Source organism: Bos mutus, chromosome 25 (assembly GCF_027580195.1).
Source record: "Bos mutus isolate GX-2022 chromosome 25, NWIPB_WYAK_1.1, whole genome shotgun sequence".
Taxonomy (NCBI): domain Eukaryota; kingdom Metazoa; phylum Chordata; class Mammalia; order Artiodactyla; family Bovidae; genus Bos; species Bos mutus.
Window position 1 is genome coordinate 282,813 of NC_091641.1, and position 14,619 is coordinate 297,431.

A 14,619-nucleotide genomic window follows, 5' to 3' on the forward strand; every position below is an offset into this window, starting at 1 on the left:
AACTACTGAGACCAGACTTTAGAGTCCTTGCACCTAGAGCCAGTGCTCTGCAACAAGAGAGGCCAGGGCAATGAGAAGCCAGCGAACGGCAACTAGAGAGTAGTTACGGCTGCCACAACTAGAGAAAGCCTGCACATAGCAAGGAAGACCCAGAGCAGCCAAAAATAAAGAAATTTTTAAAAGTAAAATAAGGAGGAAAAGGGTATATGTGACCTCTCTCTACTATTTTTATAAAGAAAGGAAAATGCACGGTGCCTGGAGTGTGATGAGGAATAGGCGGCAGATAATGCTGGAGTGGGACCTGATGGTGTTAAATGTTTCATACTTCATTCAGTAAGGAATTTGGGATTTTAGTCTAAGTATGATGGGAAGCTGTATTAGTTAGAATTAGGTCCCACTATGACAGGATCGGAGAAGGCAATGGCACCCCACTCCAGCACTCTTGCCTGGAAAATCCCATGGACACAGGAGCCTGGTGGGCTGCAGTCCATGGGGTCGCTAAGAGTCGGACACGACTGAGCGACTTCACTTTCACTTTTCACTTTCATGTATTGGAGAAGGAAATGGCAACCCACTCCAGTGTTCTTGCCTGGAGAATCCCAGGGACGGGGGAGCCTGGTGGGCTGCCGTCTATGGGGTTGCACAGAGTCGGACACGACTGAAGCGACTTAGCAGCAACTTAGCAGCAGCAGCATGACAGAATACCTCAAATGTGTGTGTGTGTGTGTGTGTTAATTGCTCAGTTGTGTCCAACTCTTTTCGACCCCATGGACTGTAGCCCACAAAGCTCTTGCGTCCATGGAATTCTCCAGGCAAGAATGCTGGAGTGGGTTGCCATTTCCGTCTCCAATACCTCAGATAATCAGAGCTTAAACAAGATGAAATTTGTTTCTCTCTCATGTAAAAGTGTAGGTAGGCATTCCAGAGCTGGTGGGTTGCTCCACTGTGTCAGGGACCCATACGCCTTGTATCTTGTTTCTTCACAGTGCCATTGCCTCCCCTCCCAAGTTCACCTCGTGGTCTATTCCAGCTTCAGCCATCATTCCTGTTACAGCAGCAAGAAGAGGCTGCTTTGGGATTCTCCAGGCAAGAACACTGGAGTGGGTTGCCATTTCCTTCTCCAATGCATGAAAGTGAAAAGTGAAAGTGAAGTCACTCAGTCGTGTTCAACTTTTAGTGACCCCATGGGACTACAGCCCACCAGGCTCCTCCATCCATGGGATTTTCCAGGCAAGAGTACTGGAGTGGGGTGCCATCGCCTTCTCCGAAAGGACATACACACAACCTATTTGTCTCTCCCTGGTCAGAACTCAGTCCTGTGACCACATCTAAGTGCAGGGAGGGGCTCTGGAAAATGTATTCTTTATTTTGGGCTTCTATGTGCACTTGTAAACTTCAGAGATCCTATTATTGAAGTGGTAGGGGAAAAAAGACATTAGGATAAAAACACGGTTTCTGCCACGGAAGCCACTGGAAGCATTGTAGGAGGGGCAAGGCATGATAAAGTTAAAAAAAAAAAAAAAAAAAAAAAAACAATCATTCTGTCTGCTATAGGGGAAATGGTTACAGTGGGAATGATTGGAACTAGCGCAATTAAGAGGTGAGTTCAACAGTCCAGGTGAAGGGTGATGGTGGCCAGAGACCAGGGTTGTAGGAGTGGGTTGGAGAGAAATGAATTGATAGAGGGAATGTTTTTGGAGGTAAAATCCCATAGAATTTGTTAGTGGATTACATGTGGGAGGTACAGGAAAGAGGCATCAATGGCAGCATCTCTAGAGAGGCACTGTCCAGTATTACTCTCTGTGATGATGAAAGTGCCCTGTATCTGACTGTCCAGTATGGTAGCTGCTGGCTACACATGGCCATTCAACATTTGAAATGTGACTAGGAAAGCTGAGGATCTGAAATTTTTATTTTATTTTTTAATTTTTTCTTTATTTGGCTGAGCTGGGTCTTAGTTGCAGCATGCAGGATCTTTTTCTTTAATTTTGGCATGCAAACTCTTAATTGTGGCATGTGGGATCTAGTTCCCTGACCAGGAATCAAATGTGGGCCCCATGCATTGGGAATGCAGAATCTTAGCCAGTGGACTACCAGGGAAGTCCCCTGAAGTTTTTATTTTATTTAAATTGATTTAAATTGAAATAGTCATATGTGGTTAGTGGCTACCATATTGGACAGGGCAGCTCTAGATTTTTGTTTTGAGCAACTGGGTGGCTTATGGTGCCATTTATTGGTGGAAAAAAAAGGAGACTGTAGCAAGTAAAGGTTAGGAGATGTTGATAGCCAGAGATTAGTAGTTTTGCTTTGGATGTGTTTATTTGAGATATTTGTGAGACCTCCAAGTAGTTGATCAAGTAGACAGGTGGATATATGGAGTTTAGATTTGCAAGTGAGGCTGGAACTGGAAATGTAGGTTTAGGAGTTATCAGCATACAGGAGCTATTTAAAGCCATGGGACTGGAGGAGGTCACTTAGGTACAGCATGTAGATAAAGAAGAGGGCCCAGAACTAAGCTCTGGGGACCCCATGGATACTTGACTTCACCTCTCCAGTTCTCACAGCTGCAAACGCATACTGTGTGTGCTCAGTCACTGTCATGTCCGACTCTTTGCAGATCCACATTAACAGCCCTAAAAAATACAATGCAACACCAAGTCACATCCAGATATGCAGTTATGACATCTCAGACCACTTGAAACATTCCTTCTCGAGGTGACAGTTTCCAAATGCTGCCTGTTCCTCCTGGATATCTTATTAGCCAAGGGTTGTTTCTTCCTATGCTGAAACTTTGAACAAATTGGTAGACTTAGCTACCACAAACCCTGATGTACACGACAGTCATGGGGGAGGAAAATCAGAACGTTAATATGGATTGTGATCTTTTTCTGTTAATTTGTGCCATGGGGTGTGGTGGTGCAAGGAGGCAACCACCTCTGACCCTCCCAAACCCTATCGGGGAGTAACAGCTCCTATTTCCCCTTTATAATCAGAGCACAGCTAGCACAGGAACACCAGTTTTTGCCACTGCCCTAGTCAGGGGAGGAGTCCCAAATGGCCAGGTGGAACCCTCATTGGGTTCCCTGGCGAAAATCCCTCACACCCTTGGACAGTGAAGTCCACAGAACATGAATGATTTGGGGGATGGAAAGCGAATGTTTTCAGAGAGCAAAGTAATAGTGAGAGCTGCCACCTTCCACCTCCCACCCCAACCGTGGCTTCTGAACCTCTGATATTGGCTGAGGGGTAATCGACACTGCATTTCAGTCACTGTGTGAGATCACATATCATTTTCTACAAGAAAGTGTCCCAGCCTCACAGGTGCAGTCTCCTGGGTACTGCTAGATCTGCTTGCAGAACACAATTTCATTGTTCGATACGACCAGCTGCTTCTCGTGGATGGGAAATATGATCATGGCCCCTGGCTGGCCAACTGTCTCATTTCTCTCATTGAGAAATGAGTTTCTTGGTTGGAGACAGTTTTGTCTGGATGACCCTGTGTTACACAAAGTCAGTAACTCTAGGGTTGGTGAAATAGTTAGAGGCATGACCTGCAGGGAAAGAAAACTTAAATACAGAATAAGTGTTCCTTCAGAATATTTAAATGACCACACCTTCAGTGACAGAAAGGGCCTGACAAAAGTTGGCCTGCCAGCTAGATTCCTGAAAGTTTCCCAAGAAGCCTGGGGCTCTGTTCAGGCCTCAGGACTGTATCCAGGCTCCTAAGGATTTCACTTACTGTTTATAATACTTTTTTTTCCCTCAGTTATTTTCTTCGTTTCTCCAAAGAAGGATCACATTATATTCCAAAAATGATGGTTTTCACTTTGATTTAAAAAAATCTCTAATTACTTTCTCTTGTGTAATTTAGTCATTTGAACTTACAGAACTAGTTACATAATAGTGGATATCTTTTCTCCTGTAAGAAGAGAAAGGTCAGAAGAAACTCTGTAAGAAAGCTGTAGTTGCCCTGGCTGTGACCATCGACCTGGGTTCTGGTGGTGCTTCTCCTTTGCCAATTGGAGTTGTAATTAACTTAGGGTAAGGCAAGGCATGGAAAGCTTTAAAAGGGATCTTCACGAAATAGTACCTGTGTCCCTTGATGTCCCTTAGGAAGGGCTGGGAGCTGGCAGGTGGGCCACAGGTAAAATGTGAGGTGGGGCTTGCTTACTGCTGGCTGCAGAGTGAGGAGGGGGCACACATTTCAGCAGGCGATGAAGAGGGGATGGTTCCACGGTGACCCATGTACCAGTTAATGTCTTTTTTTTTTTTTTTCAGTTAATGTCTTAAAGATCTTAATTTCTTGACTTGGATGCTTACTGCTGTGCTATGCTTAGTCGCTCAGTTGTGTTCGACTCTTTGCGACCCCATGGACTGTAGCCACCAGGCTCTTCTGTCCTTGGTGATTTTCCAGGCAAGAATACTGGAGTGGGTTGCCATGCCCTCCACCAGGGGATCTTCTGAACCCAGGGATTGAACCTAGGTCTCCTGCATTGCAGGTGATTGTTTACTGTCTGAGCCACCAGGGAAGCCCATGAATACTGGAGTGGATAGCCTATCCCATCTCCAGGGGATCTTCTGGACCCAGGAATTGAACTGGGGTCTCCTGCATTGCAGGTGGATTCTTTACCAGCTGAGTAAGGGGAAGCCCTGACACTTATTTACTTTATTTTAATTTTTGTTAACTAAGACCAAAAAATTTTCACAAAAGCACTGTTTTAGGTAATTCTCTGGTGGTCCAATGGTTAGGTGTTGGTTCTTTCACTTTGGGGGCCAGAGTTTTATCCTTGGTCCAGAAACTAAGATCCCACAGCTGAGGCCAAATATTTTTTTTAAGCACTTTTTTTAGCTTTATCTCATAGATTCTGAAATGTTGTAGTTTTTGTTATTATTTCCTTAATATTCTGGTTTTGATTTGTACTTCTTATTGACTGAAGAGTTTCTTTTAAAGACATATATGTAACAGCTCAGACTTTTTCTACTACAAAGCTGTAGCTGGTACGAATCACCTCCCTTCTTCACTCTCTGGTTCATGTTCCCTTTGCCTTTGGCCTGCAAAAAAAAAAAAAAAACTTTTTTAAAAGAGAACAATACAAAAATATTCAGGTGACAGGGACATTTTTTTCTTCTTAGTTTTAATATTGATGTTTAGTGATATTACACAATGATCAGAGAATGATGTATGTGTATTAGTTCTATATTTTTTTTAACCTAATGAGGCTTTCTTTGTAGCTTAGTATTTTGTGAATTTTCTCTGGGTACCTGAAACTCATGTGTGTCTGATAATATCAGACCTACCTTATTAATTATGCTGTTGAGTTCATCCAACTCCTTGTTTACTTACTTGTAGAGTTTTTCGTAATGTGAAGTCTCTCTCTGTTTTTTGGCTGCACCACCCACTTGGCATGTGGGATCTTAGTTCTCTGACCAGGGGTGGAGCCCAAGCCGCCTGCAGTGGAAGCATGGAGTCTTAACCACTGGGGTGCCAGGGAAGTCCTGTAAAGTCCCTCTTTTACTTTGCTGTCTCAGCGAGAAAAAGACGGCCCCCTGCCAGGACTTGCCAGTCTGATTGTCATCCACTCCAACTCTTCTGTTTCTCTGAGGTAAACTGGGTCCAGGTAGCAGCTCTCTGAGCCTCTGTCTCCTCAGTTCCCCCATCTCAGACACCTGAGACAGATCCCGCAGGGCTTTTGTGCGTCATGTATTCCCCTCACCCTTGAGAAACGTAGTGTCTTTGCTCTTTTTAAGATCTGCAAAAGCCATGACCTGGCTACCCTTTCTTCCGTGCACACCTCCACTAGAACTTCACTACTTTTGGCAGCCAATTCCATTTGAATTGTGGTTGGAAGCTTGAGCTAGTTCATTGTTTTGCTGAAAATGGAATTTGTATTTTTGTTTCTTATTTTCCCCATTGCTTTTTTTTTTTTTTCAGTTTTTTCTTTAGAATTTTATTTATTTATTTTTTAAATTTAAATTTATTTATTTTAATTGGAGGCTAATTACTTTACAATATTGTGGTGGTTTTGCCATACATTGACATGAATCCGCCACGGGTGTACATGTGTTCCCCATCCTGAACCCCCCTCCCATCTCCCTCCCCATCCCCATTGCTTTTGGATGGCTGCAAAAAGATAGAGGGGAAATACTCTTTTTATGCTACCATCTTCAAAATGGAAGTTTCTATGGTTTTTAATATAATCATGGCGAACCAGTTCACTTCTGGATAGTACCAGCATGCCACAGAGAACCATCTGTAAATGTGGCTAGAATCTTTTTACCCTTGTTTAGCTCATCATAGGGGACTCGTTCCCAAATGGGGCAAATGAAAGCATATGGGACAGGGGAGGGGAGGAGGGTGTAAAGATGTAAACAAAGTTTGGGTAACCTACATAGGCCTTCAGAATCTGGAGTCTACTTAGTAATGGGAAGCTCTGGGTTGCCTCATTTTGAAGCAAGATGGATTAAACAATGCTCAGCTTGAGTTTCATGGTAACTTTCTATTCCAGTTATTTACATGGGACTTCAGGAGCAAGATAGAACATGTTTCCTGAAAGGAGAATAGTTATAGTGAGAGTAGCCCCTGCTCCCCAAACTAGAGAAAGCCTGCATGAAGCAATGAAGACACAGAGCTGCCAAAAATAAATAAATAAGTAGTTATCTGCTGAAATGTGGTCTTGCTTCAACCCCCCTGGGGTCCCCACTGTGATGCTCTGTTGGCCATGCCGAAGTTCAGTGGACTAGACACCTCCAGCACCGTGGTTGGCAAGGCCATAAGGGTAGTTTGCTCTGCAGTCTGGACTAGTTTCAAAACTTCCTTTCTTGTCCTCTCCTCACTCGAATAGACTTGTTTTCAGGCCAACCAGTAAACGAGTTAAAGAAGGACTCCTAAGCAGACTTGCTTTATGCAAGCTGGCCTTGAGCCCATCCGGGCTCACAGATTCTTCTAAGGAAATCGGCCTGTCTTCCCATGGCCCCCACTGAGTAGGCAGCCCACTCCAGCGGTAGAATTTTGTGCTCAGAGTCACTGGCCACAACTGACTGGTGGGTGGAAAGACCCATGATCCTAAGACAATCAAATCATATCACGACCTGTGGCCTTTAAAGTTGTGTGGTGTGGACTTCCCTGGTGGTCCAGTGGTTAAGAATCCGCCTTGCAATGCAGGCAACGTGGTTTCAGTCCCCGACCTGGGCTGATTCCACATGCCACAAGCAACTAAACCTGTGCACCTCAACTACTGAAGCCCCCGCACTCTAGAGCCTGCACACAGCAGCAAGAGTACCCACCACAGTGAGAAGCCTGCAAACCGCATGAAGAGTCGCCGGCACTCCCGCAACTAGAGGAAGCCTGCACAGCAGTGAAGACCCAGTGCTGCCAGAAATAAAGAAATGATTTCTAAGAAGGGGAAATAAAGTTGTTTAATCTGATGAGACAAGCAAGGCAGACATCAGCTCTGCCCATGATGGAATAACAGGGTCTGCATTCACCCTCTCACTTTAAATGACTTAGAAAATGGGCAAAGGGGAATTCCCTGGTGGCCAAGTGGTTAGGACTCCACACTTTCACTGCTGAGGGCCCACGTTCAATCCCTGGTCAGGGAACTAAGATCCCAAAAGCTGCACAGCATAGCCAGATTTTTTGAAAAAAAGGCAAAGTATATAAAACAATTGTTTTCAGTTATTGAACAATAGATAGCACAGAAGGATAATACCTGAGAAAAGGGAAAAGAATGTGTTCAATCCTATTGCTGCCCCAATTTGCTGTCTGGATGGAGTTCCCAGGCTGTGGTTCAGTGAGGGAGACCGGACACACAGGCCACTGGGTTTCTTGAGGAGACAGAGTTTAGATGAAGAGAGCTTGAGTTTACAGGGCAAAATATTGGAAGGAATGCTGCACCACAGAGACAGAGAAAGAGCTCCTGAAATCTTCAAAGGGTTTCTCTCGAGTCTTTGGCTGAGTACTTATCATCACATGTGAATGAAGAAACTCCTCAAGGCTGGATAATGAACCATCAGAAAGGAACAGGTGAAACATTCTCTGGTGATCTCACAAGTCTAGGAATAGTTCACATTCCTAATAGCCAGAATGGAAAACCTCATCATACACAAGGCATTTGAGAATACTCTGAAGACTATTGGCTAAATAATACTATAGTCTAGACTAAAGGCTGCTTTGGTCCCCACTGACAAAACTTAAAAGCAAACCTTGAAAAAAGTTACAAAATTATTTCCAAATAGCTTAGCTGCATCCCAACAGAGAAGCCAAATATATTTAAAGGAATACAAAGAAATTCAGCAGCCAGATGTAAAATTCACAATGTCTGGCATCTAATGAGACAAGAATCAGATAGGAATTCCCTGGTGGTCTAGTGGTTAGCACTCCATGTTTTCACTGCCAAGGGCACAGTTTCAACCCTTGGTTGGGGAACTAGGATCCCTTAAGCCACGTGGTGCAGCCAAAAGCAAACAGAGATTCAAGGAAGCAGGAAAATAATTCATAGTGAGGCAAGAAAACCAAGCAATAGAAACAGACTCAGAAATGACCCAGATGGTAGAATTAGTAAACAAGGACATCAAAATAGCTATTAAAATATATATATATATATAGTTGAAGAAGCTTAAGCTCTGAAGAAGCTTAAGCACAAGCATCAGATCAGATCAGATCAGTCGCTCAGTCGTGTCCGACTCTTTGTGACCATGAATCGCAGCACGCCAGGCCTCCCTGTCCATCACCAACTCCTGGAGTTCACTCAGACTCACGTCCATCGAGTCAGTGATGCCATCCAGCCATCTCATCCTCTGTCGTCCCCTTCTCCTCCTGCCCCCAATCCCTCCCAGCATCAGAGTCTTTTCCAATGAGTCAACTCTTCGCATGAGGTGGCCAAAGTACTGGAGTTTCAGCTTTAGCATCATTCCTTCCAAAGAAATCCCAGGGCTGATCTCCTTCAGAATGGACTGGTTGGATCGCCTTGCAGTCCAAGGGACTCTCAAGAGTCTTCTCCAACACCACAGTTCAAAAGCATCAATTCTTCGGCACTCAGCCTTCTTCACAGTCCAACTCTCACATCCATACATGACCACAGGAAAAACCACAGCCTTGACTAGACGGACCTTTGTTGGCAAAGTAATGTCTGTGCTTTTGAATATGCTATCTAGGTTGATCATAACTTTCCTTCCAAGGAGTAAGTGTCTTTTAATTTCATGGCTGCAGTCACCATCTGTAGTGATTTTGGAGCCCAGAAAAATAAAGTCTGACACTGTTTCCACTGTTTCCCCATCTATTTCCCACGGAATGATGGGACTGGATGCCATTATCTTCGTTTTCTGAATGTTGAGCTTTAAGCCAACTTTTTCACTCTCCACTTTCACTTTCATCAAGAGGCTTTTGAGTTCCTCTTCACTTTCTGCCATAAGGGTGGTGTCATCTGCATATCTGAGGTTATTGATATTTCTCCTGGCAATCTTGATTCCAGCTTGTAAGGCCCAAATCTAAGTTCTAGAAATGATAAATAAAATATCTGAGGTGACAAGTATAGTGAATGGGATAAACAGTGGACTAGATGCTACAGAAGAAAAGCCTATGAACTTGAAGTCATACCAATAGCAACTACTGAAAATGAAATACAGTGGGAAGAAAGATGGGGCAAAACCCCACAAACCAACAGAAGCCCAGCAAGCTATGGCACAAATTTGGGAACTGGTCCCCACTCTATATTAACCCCACTCTGGAAGTGGGGTTAATATAGAGACTAAAAATAAGATTTTAGATTTAATTGAAGGTCAGTTTACAAAGGCATTAGGCTTAACACCAAAAAGAAAAACCACCCAGTTAAAGCCCCTTCATGGATTACAGCCTTGTCGTGGCACAGGGGCTTGTATAACTACATGAAACTATAAGCCATGCCATGCAGGGCCACCCAAGGTGGACGGGTCACAGTGGAGCGTTCTGACAAAACATGGTCCACTGGAGGAAAGAATGGCAAACCACTCTGGTATTCTTGGTGCGAGAACCCCATGAGCAGTATGAAAAGGCAAAAAGATCTGACTCTACAAATGGATATCACCAGATGGGTGATCCCGAAATCAGATTGATTATATTCTTTGCAGCTGCAGATGGAGAAATTCTATACAATCAGCAAAAACAAGACCTGACCGTGGTTCAGATCATGAGCTCCTTATTGCAAAATTCAGGCTTAAATGAAAGAAAGTAGGAAAAACAGCTAGGCCATTCAGGTATGACCTAAATCAAATTACTTATGATTATACAGTGAAGGTGAGAAATAGATTCAAGGGATTAGATTGGGTGGACACAGTGCTTTACTATTGACAAAGGTTCATAACATTGTACAGGAGGCAGTGACCAAAACCATCCCACCAAAAAAAGAAATGTAAGAAGACAAAGTGGTTGTCTGAGAAGGCTTTACAAATAGCTGAGAAAAGAAGAGAAATGGAAAACAAGGGAGAAAAGGAAGGATATACCCAACAGAATGCAGAGTTCCAGAGGATAGTAAGGAGACATAAGAAGGCCTTCTTAAGTGAACAATGCAAAGAAATAAAGGAAAACAATAGAATGGGAGAGATTAGAGATCTCTTAAAGAAAATTGGAGATAGTAAGGGAACATTTCATGCAAGGATGGGAATGCTAAAGATCAGAAATGCTAAGGACCTAACAGAAGAAGAAGAGATTAAGAAGAGGTGGCAAGAATGCACAGGACAACTATACAAAAAAGATCTTGATGACTCAGATAACCACCACGTTGTGGTCCCTCACCTACAGCCAGATATCCTGGAGTATGAAGTCAAGGGGGCCTTAGGAAGCATTACTCTGGGTGGCACTAGTGGTAAAGAACATGCATACTAACACAGGAGATGTAAGAGACGCTTTCATCCTGGTTGGGTTTGATCCTCAGGTTGGGAAGATCCCCTGGAGGAGGGCACAGCAACCCACTCCAGTATTCTTGCCTGGAGAATCCCTAGGATAGAGGTCCATAGGGTTGCAAAGAGTCAGACACGACTGAAGTGACTTAGCACGCATGCGTGCACTATAAGCACAGCTACTGGAGGTGATGGAATTTCAGCTGAGCTATTTCAAATCCTAAAAGATGATGCTGTTAAAGTGCTGCACTCAAATATGTCAGCAAATTTGGAAAACTCAGCAGTGGCCACAGGACTGGAAAATGTGTTTTCATTCCAATTCCAAAGAAGAGCAGTGCCAAAGAATGTTCAAACTAGCATACAATTGTGCTCATTTCACATACTAGCAAGGTAATGCTCGAAATCCTTCAATCTAGGCTTCATCGGTATGTGAACTGAGAACTTTCAGATGTACAAGCTGGATTTAGAAAAGGCAGAGGAACCAGAAATTGCCAACATTCATTGGATCATAGAGAAAGCAAGGGAATTCAAGAAAAACATCAGCTTCACTGACTATGCTAAAGTCTTTGACTGTGTGGATCACAACAAACTGTAGAAAATTCTTAGAGATAGGAATACCAGACACCTTACTTGTCTCCTAAAAAACCTTTATATGGGTCAAGAAGCAACAGAACTGGACGTGGAACAAAATAGGTTCAAAATTGGGAAAGGGGTACGACAAGGCTGTATATCGTCACCTTGCTTATTTAACTTATATGCAGAGGATATCATGTGAAATGCTAGGCTGATTGAATCACAAGCTGGAATCAGGATTGCTGAGAGAAATAACAACAACTTCAGATATGCAGATGATACCACTCTAATGGCAGAAGGTGAAGAGGAGCTAAAGAGCCTCTTGATAAAGGTGAAAGAGGAGAGTGAAAAAGCTGGCATAAAACTCAACATTCAAAAAACGAAGATCATGGCATCCAGTCCCATCACTTCATGGCAAATAGATTTTATTTTCTTGGGCTGCAAAATTACTGCAGACGGTGGCTGCAGCCATGAAATTGAAATTAAAATTTCCTTGGAAGGAAAGCTATGACAAACCTAGACAGCATATTAAAAAGTAGAGACATCACTCTTCAACAAAGGTCTGTATAATCAAAGCTATGGTTTTTCTGGTAGTTATGTACAGATGTGAGAGTTGGACCATAAAGAAGGCTAAGTGCCAATTGAAAACTGATACTTTCGAACTGTGGTGCTGGAGAAGACTCTTGAGAGTCTCTTGGACTGCAAGGAGATCAAACCAGTCAATCCTAAAGGAAGTCATCCCTGAATATTCATTGGAAGAACTGATGCTGAAGCTGAAGCTCCAATACTTTCACCGTCTGATGTGAAGAGCCGACTCATTGGAAAAGACCCTGATGCTGGGAAGGATTGAAGGCAAAAGGAAAAAAGAGCAGCAGAAGATGAGATGGTTAGATAGCATCACTGACTAAATGGATATGAGTTTGAACAGACTCTGGGAGCTGGTGAAGGAGAGGGAAGCCTGGTGTGCTGCAGTCCATGGGGTAACAAAGAATTGGACAGGACTCAGTGACTGAACAACAACAACAGCCATTAAAAAGATGGGCAAAGGACTTGGTTAGACATTTCTCCAAAGAAGATATACAAACGGACAATAAGCACATGAAAAGATACTGAGTATCCTTAGCCATTAGGAAATGCAAATCAAAATCACTTTACACCCATTAGGATAGCTATAATTTTTCCAAAAAAGGAAAACTAAATGCCAATGAGGAGGAAAAAAAAAAAAGAATAAAAAAAAATGCCAATGAGGATATGGAGAAATTGGAACCTTAGTACATTGCTGATGGGTATGTAAAATGCAGTAGCCACTGTGGAAAACAGTTTGACAATTCCTTAAAAAGGTAAATATAGCATTACCATATGACTCAGCAGTTTCACTCACAGGTACAGGCGTACCTCGGAGACATTGTGGGTATGGTTTTGGATCACCAAAATAAAGCGGATATTACAGTAAAGTGAGTCAGACAAAGTTTTTGGTTTCCCAGTGCATATATAAGTTGAAAGAGACAGTGAAAGTTGCTCAGTTGTGTCTGACTCTTTGCGACCCCATGGACTGTAGTCCATGGAATTCTCCAGGCCAGAATACTGGAGTGGGTAGCCTTTCCCTTCTCGAGGGCATCTTCCCAACCCAGGGATCAAACCCAGGTCTCCCACATTACAGGCGGATTCTTTACCAGCTGAGGTGCATATATAAGTTAGGTTTATACTATACCGTAGTCTATTAGAGTGCGATAGCATTCTTTCTAAAAAGCAATGTATATACTTTAAAAATACTTCACTGCTAAAAATGCTAACCATCATCTCAGCGAGTCATAACCTTTTTGCTGATGGAGGATCTTGCCTCAGGTTTGATGGCTGCTGACTGATCAGGGTGATTGCGGAAGACTGGGGTGGCTATTGCAAATTCTTAAAATAAGACAGTGATGAATTTTTCCACATTGATTGACTCTTCCTTCTACACATGATTTCCCCACAGCATGCAACTCTGATAGTATTTTACCCAGAGAACTTCTTCCAAAGTGGAGTCAATCCACTCAAACCCTGCCACTGCTTTATCAGTTGGGTTTATGTAATATTCTAAATCATTTGTTATCATTTCAACAGTCTCCAAACATCTGCACCAGGAGTAGTTTCCATCTCAAGAAACCACTTTCTCTGCTCATCCATGAAAGTTGTATCATCTTCAGGCTCCACTTCTAGTTCTCTTACTGTTTCCACCACATCTGCAGTTGCTTCCTCCACGGAAGTCTTTTTTTTTTTAATTTATTTATTTTAATCGGAAGCTAATTACTTTACAATATTGTAGTGGTTTTTGCCATACATTCACATGAATCAGCCATGGGTGTACATGTGTTCCCCATCCTGAACCCCTCTCCCACCTCCCTCCCCATCCCATCCCTCAGGGTCATCCCAGTGCACCAGCCCTGAGCACCCTGTCTCATGCATCAAACCTTGACTGGCGATCTGTTTCACATATGATAATATACATGTTTCAATACTATTCTCTCAAATCATCCCACCCTCACTTTCTCCCACGGAGTCCAAAAGACTGTTCTTTACATCTGTGTCTCTTTTGCTGTCTTGCATATAGGGTCATCGTTACCATCTTTTAAATTCCATATATATGTGTTAATATATTGTATTGGTGTTTTTCTTTCTGACTTAAAAATATGGAACACTTCACAATTTGCGTTTCATCCTTGTGCAGGGGCCATAGCTTATCTTCTCTGTATTGCTCCAATTTTAGTATATGTGCTGCCAAAGCGAGCATTCCATACGTATCTTTTTATTCACTACGTGTGCATGCTAAGTTGCTTCAGTCGTGTCCAACTCTTTGCAGACCCCATGGACTGTAGCCCCTCAGGCTCCTCTGCCCATGGGATTCTCAATGCAAGAATACTGGAGTGGGTTGCCATGCCCTTCTCCAGAGGAATCTTCCTGATTCAGGGGTTGAACCTATCTCTGCTGTAGCTCCTGCACTGCAGCCAGATTCTTTACCTCTGAGCCACCGGGGAAGCCTTTACTTATTTACTACAATGGAGTGCAAACTGCATTGGAAGCAGGTATTAAAAATAAAAGGATTGAGAATTTCTTGGCAGTCCAGTAGTTAGGACTCAGCACTTTCACTGTCAGGGCCTGGGTTCAATCCCTGGTCGGGGAACTAGAATCCTGCAG

The 14,619-nt window shown here is 43.1% G+C and overlaps 1 non-coding gene across 1 annotated transcript; it reads right to left on the reverse strand.

Annotated features, from left to right (window-relative positions):
• Window positions 1-14,108: 14,108 nt before the first annotated feature.
• Window positions 14,109-14,215, reverse strand: LOC138985661 (U6 spliceosomal RNA). The gene has a single exon (XR_011462706.1). It is a non-coding gene; the product is annotated as a U6 spliceosomal RNA (small nuclear RNA).
• Window positions 14,216-14,619: the final 404 nt, after the last annotated feature.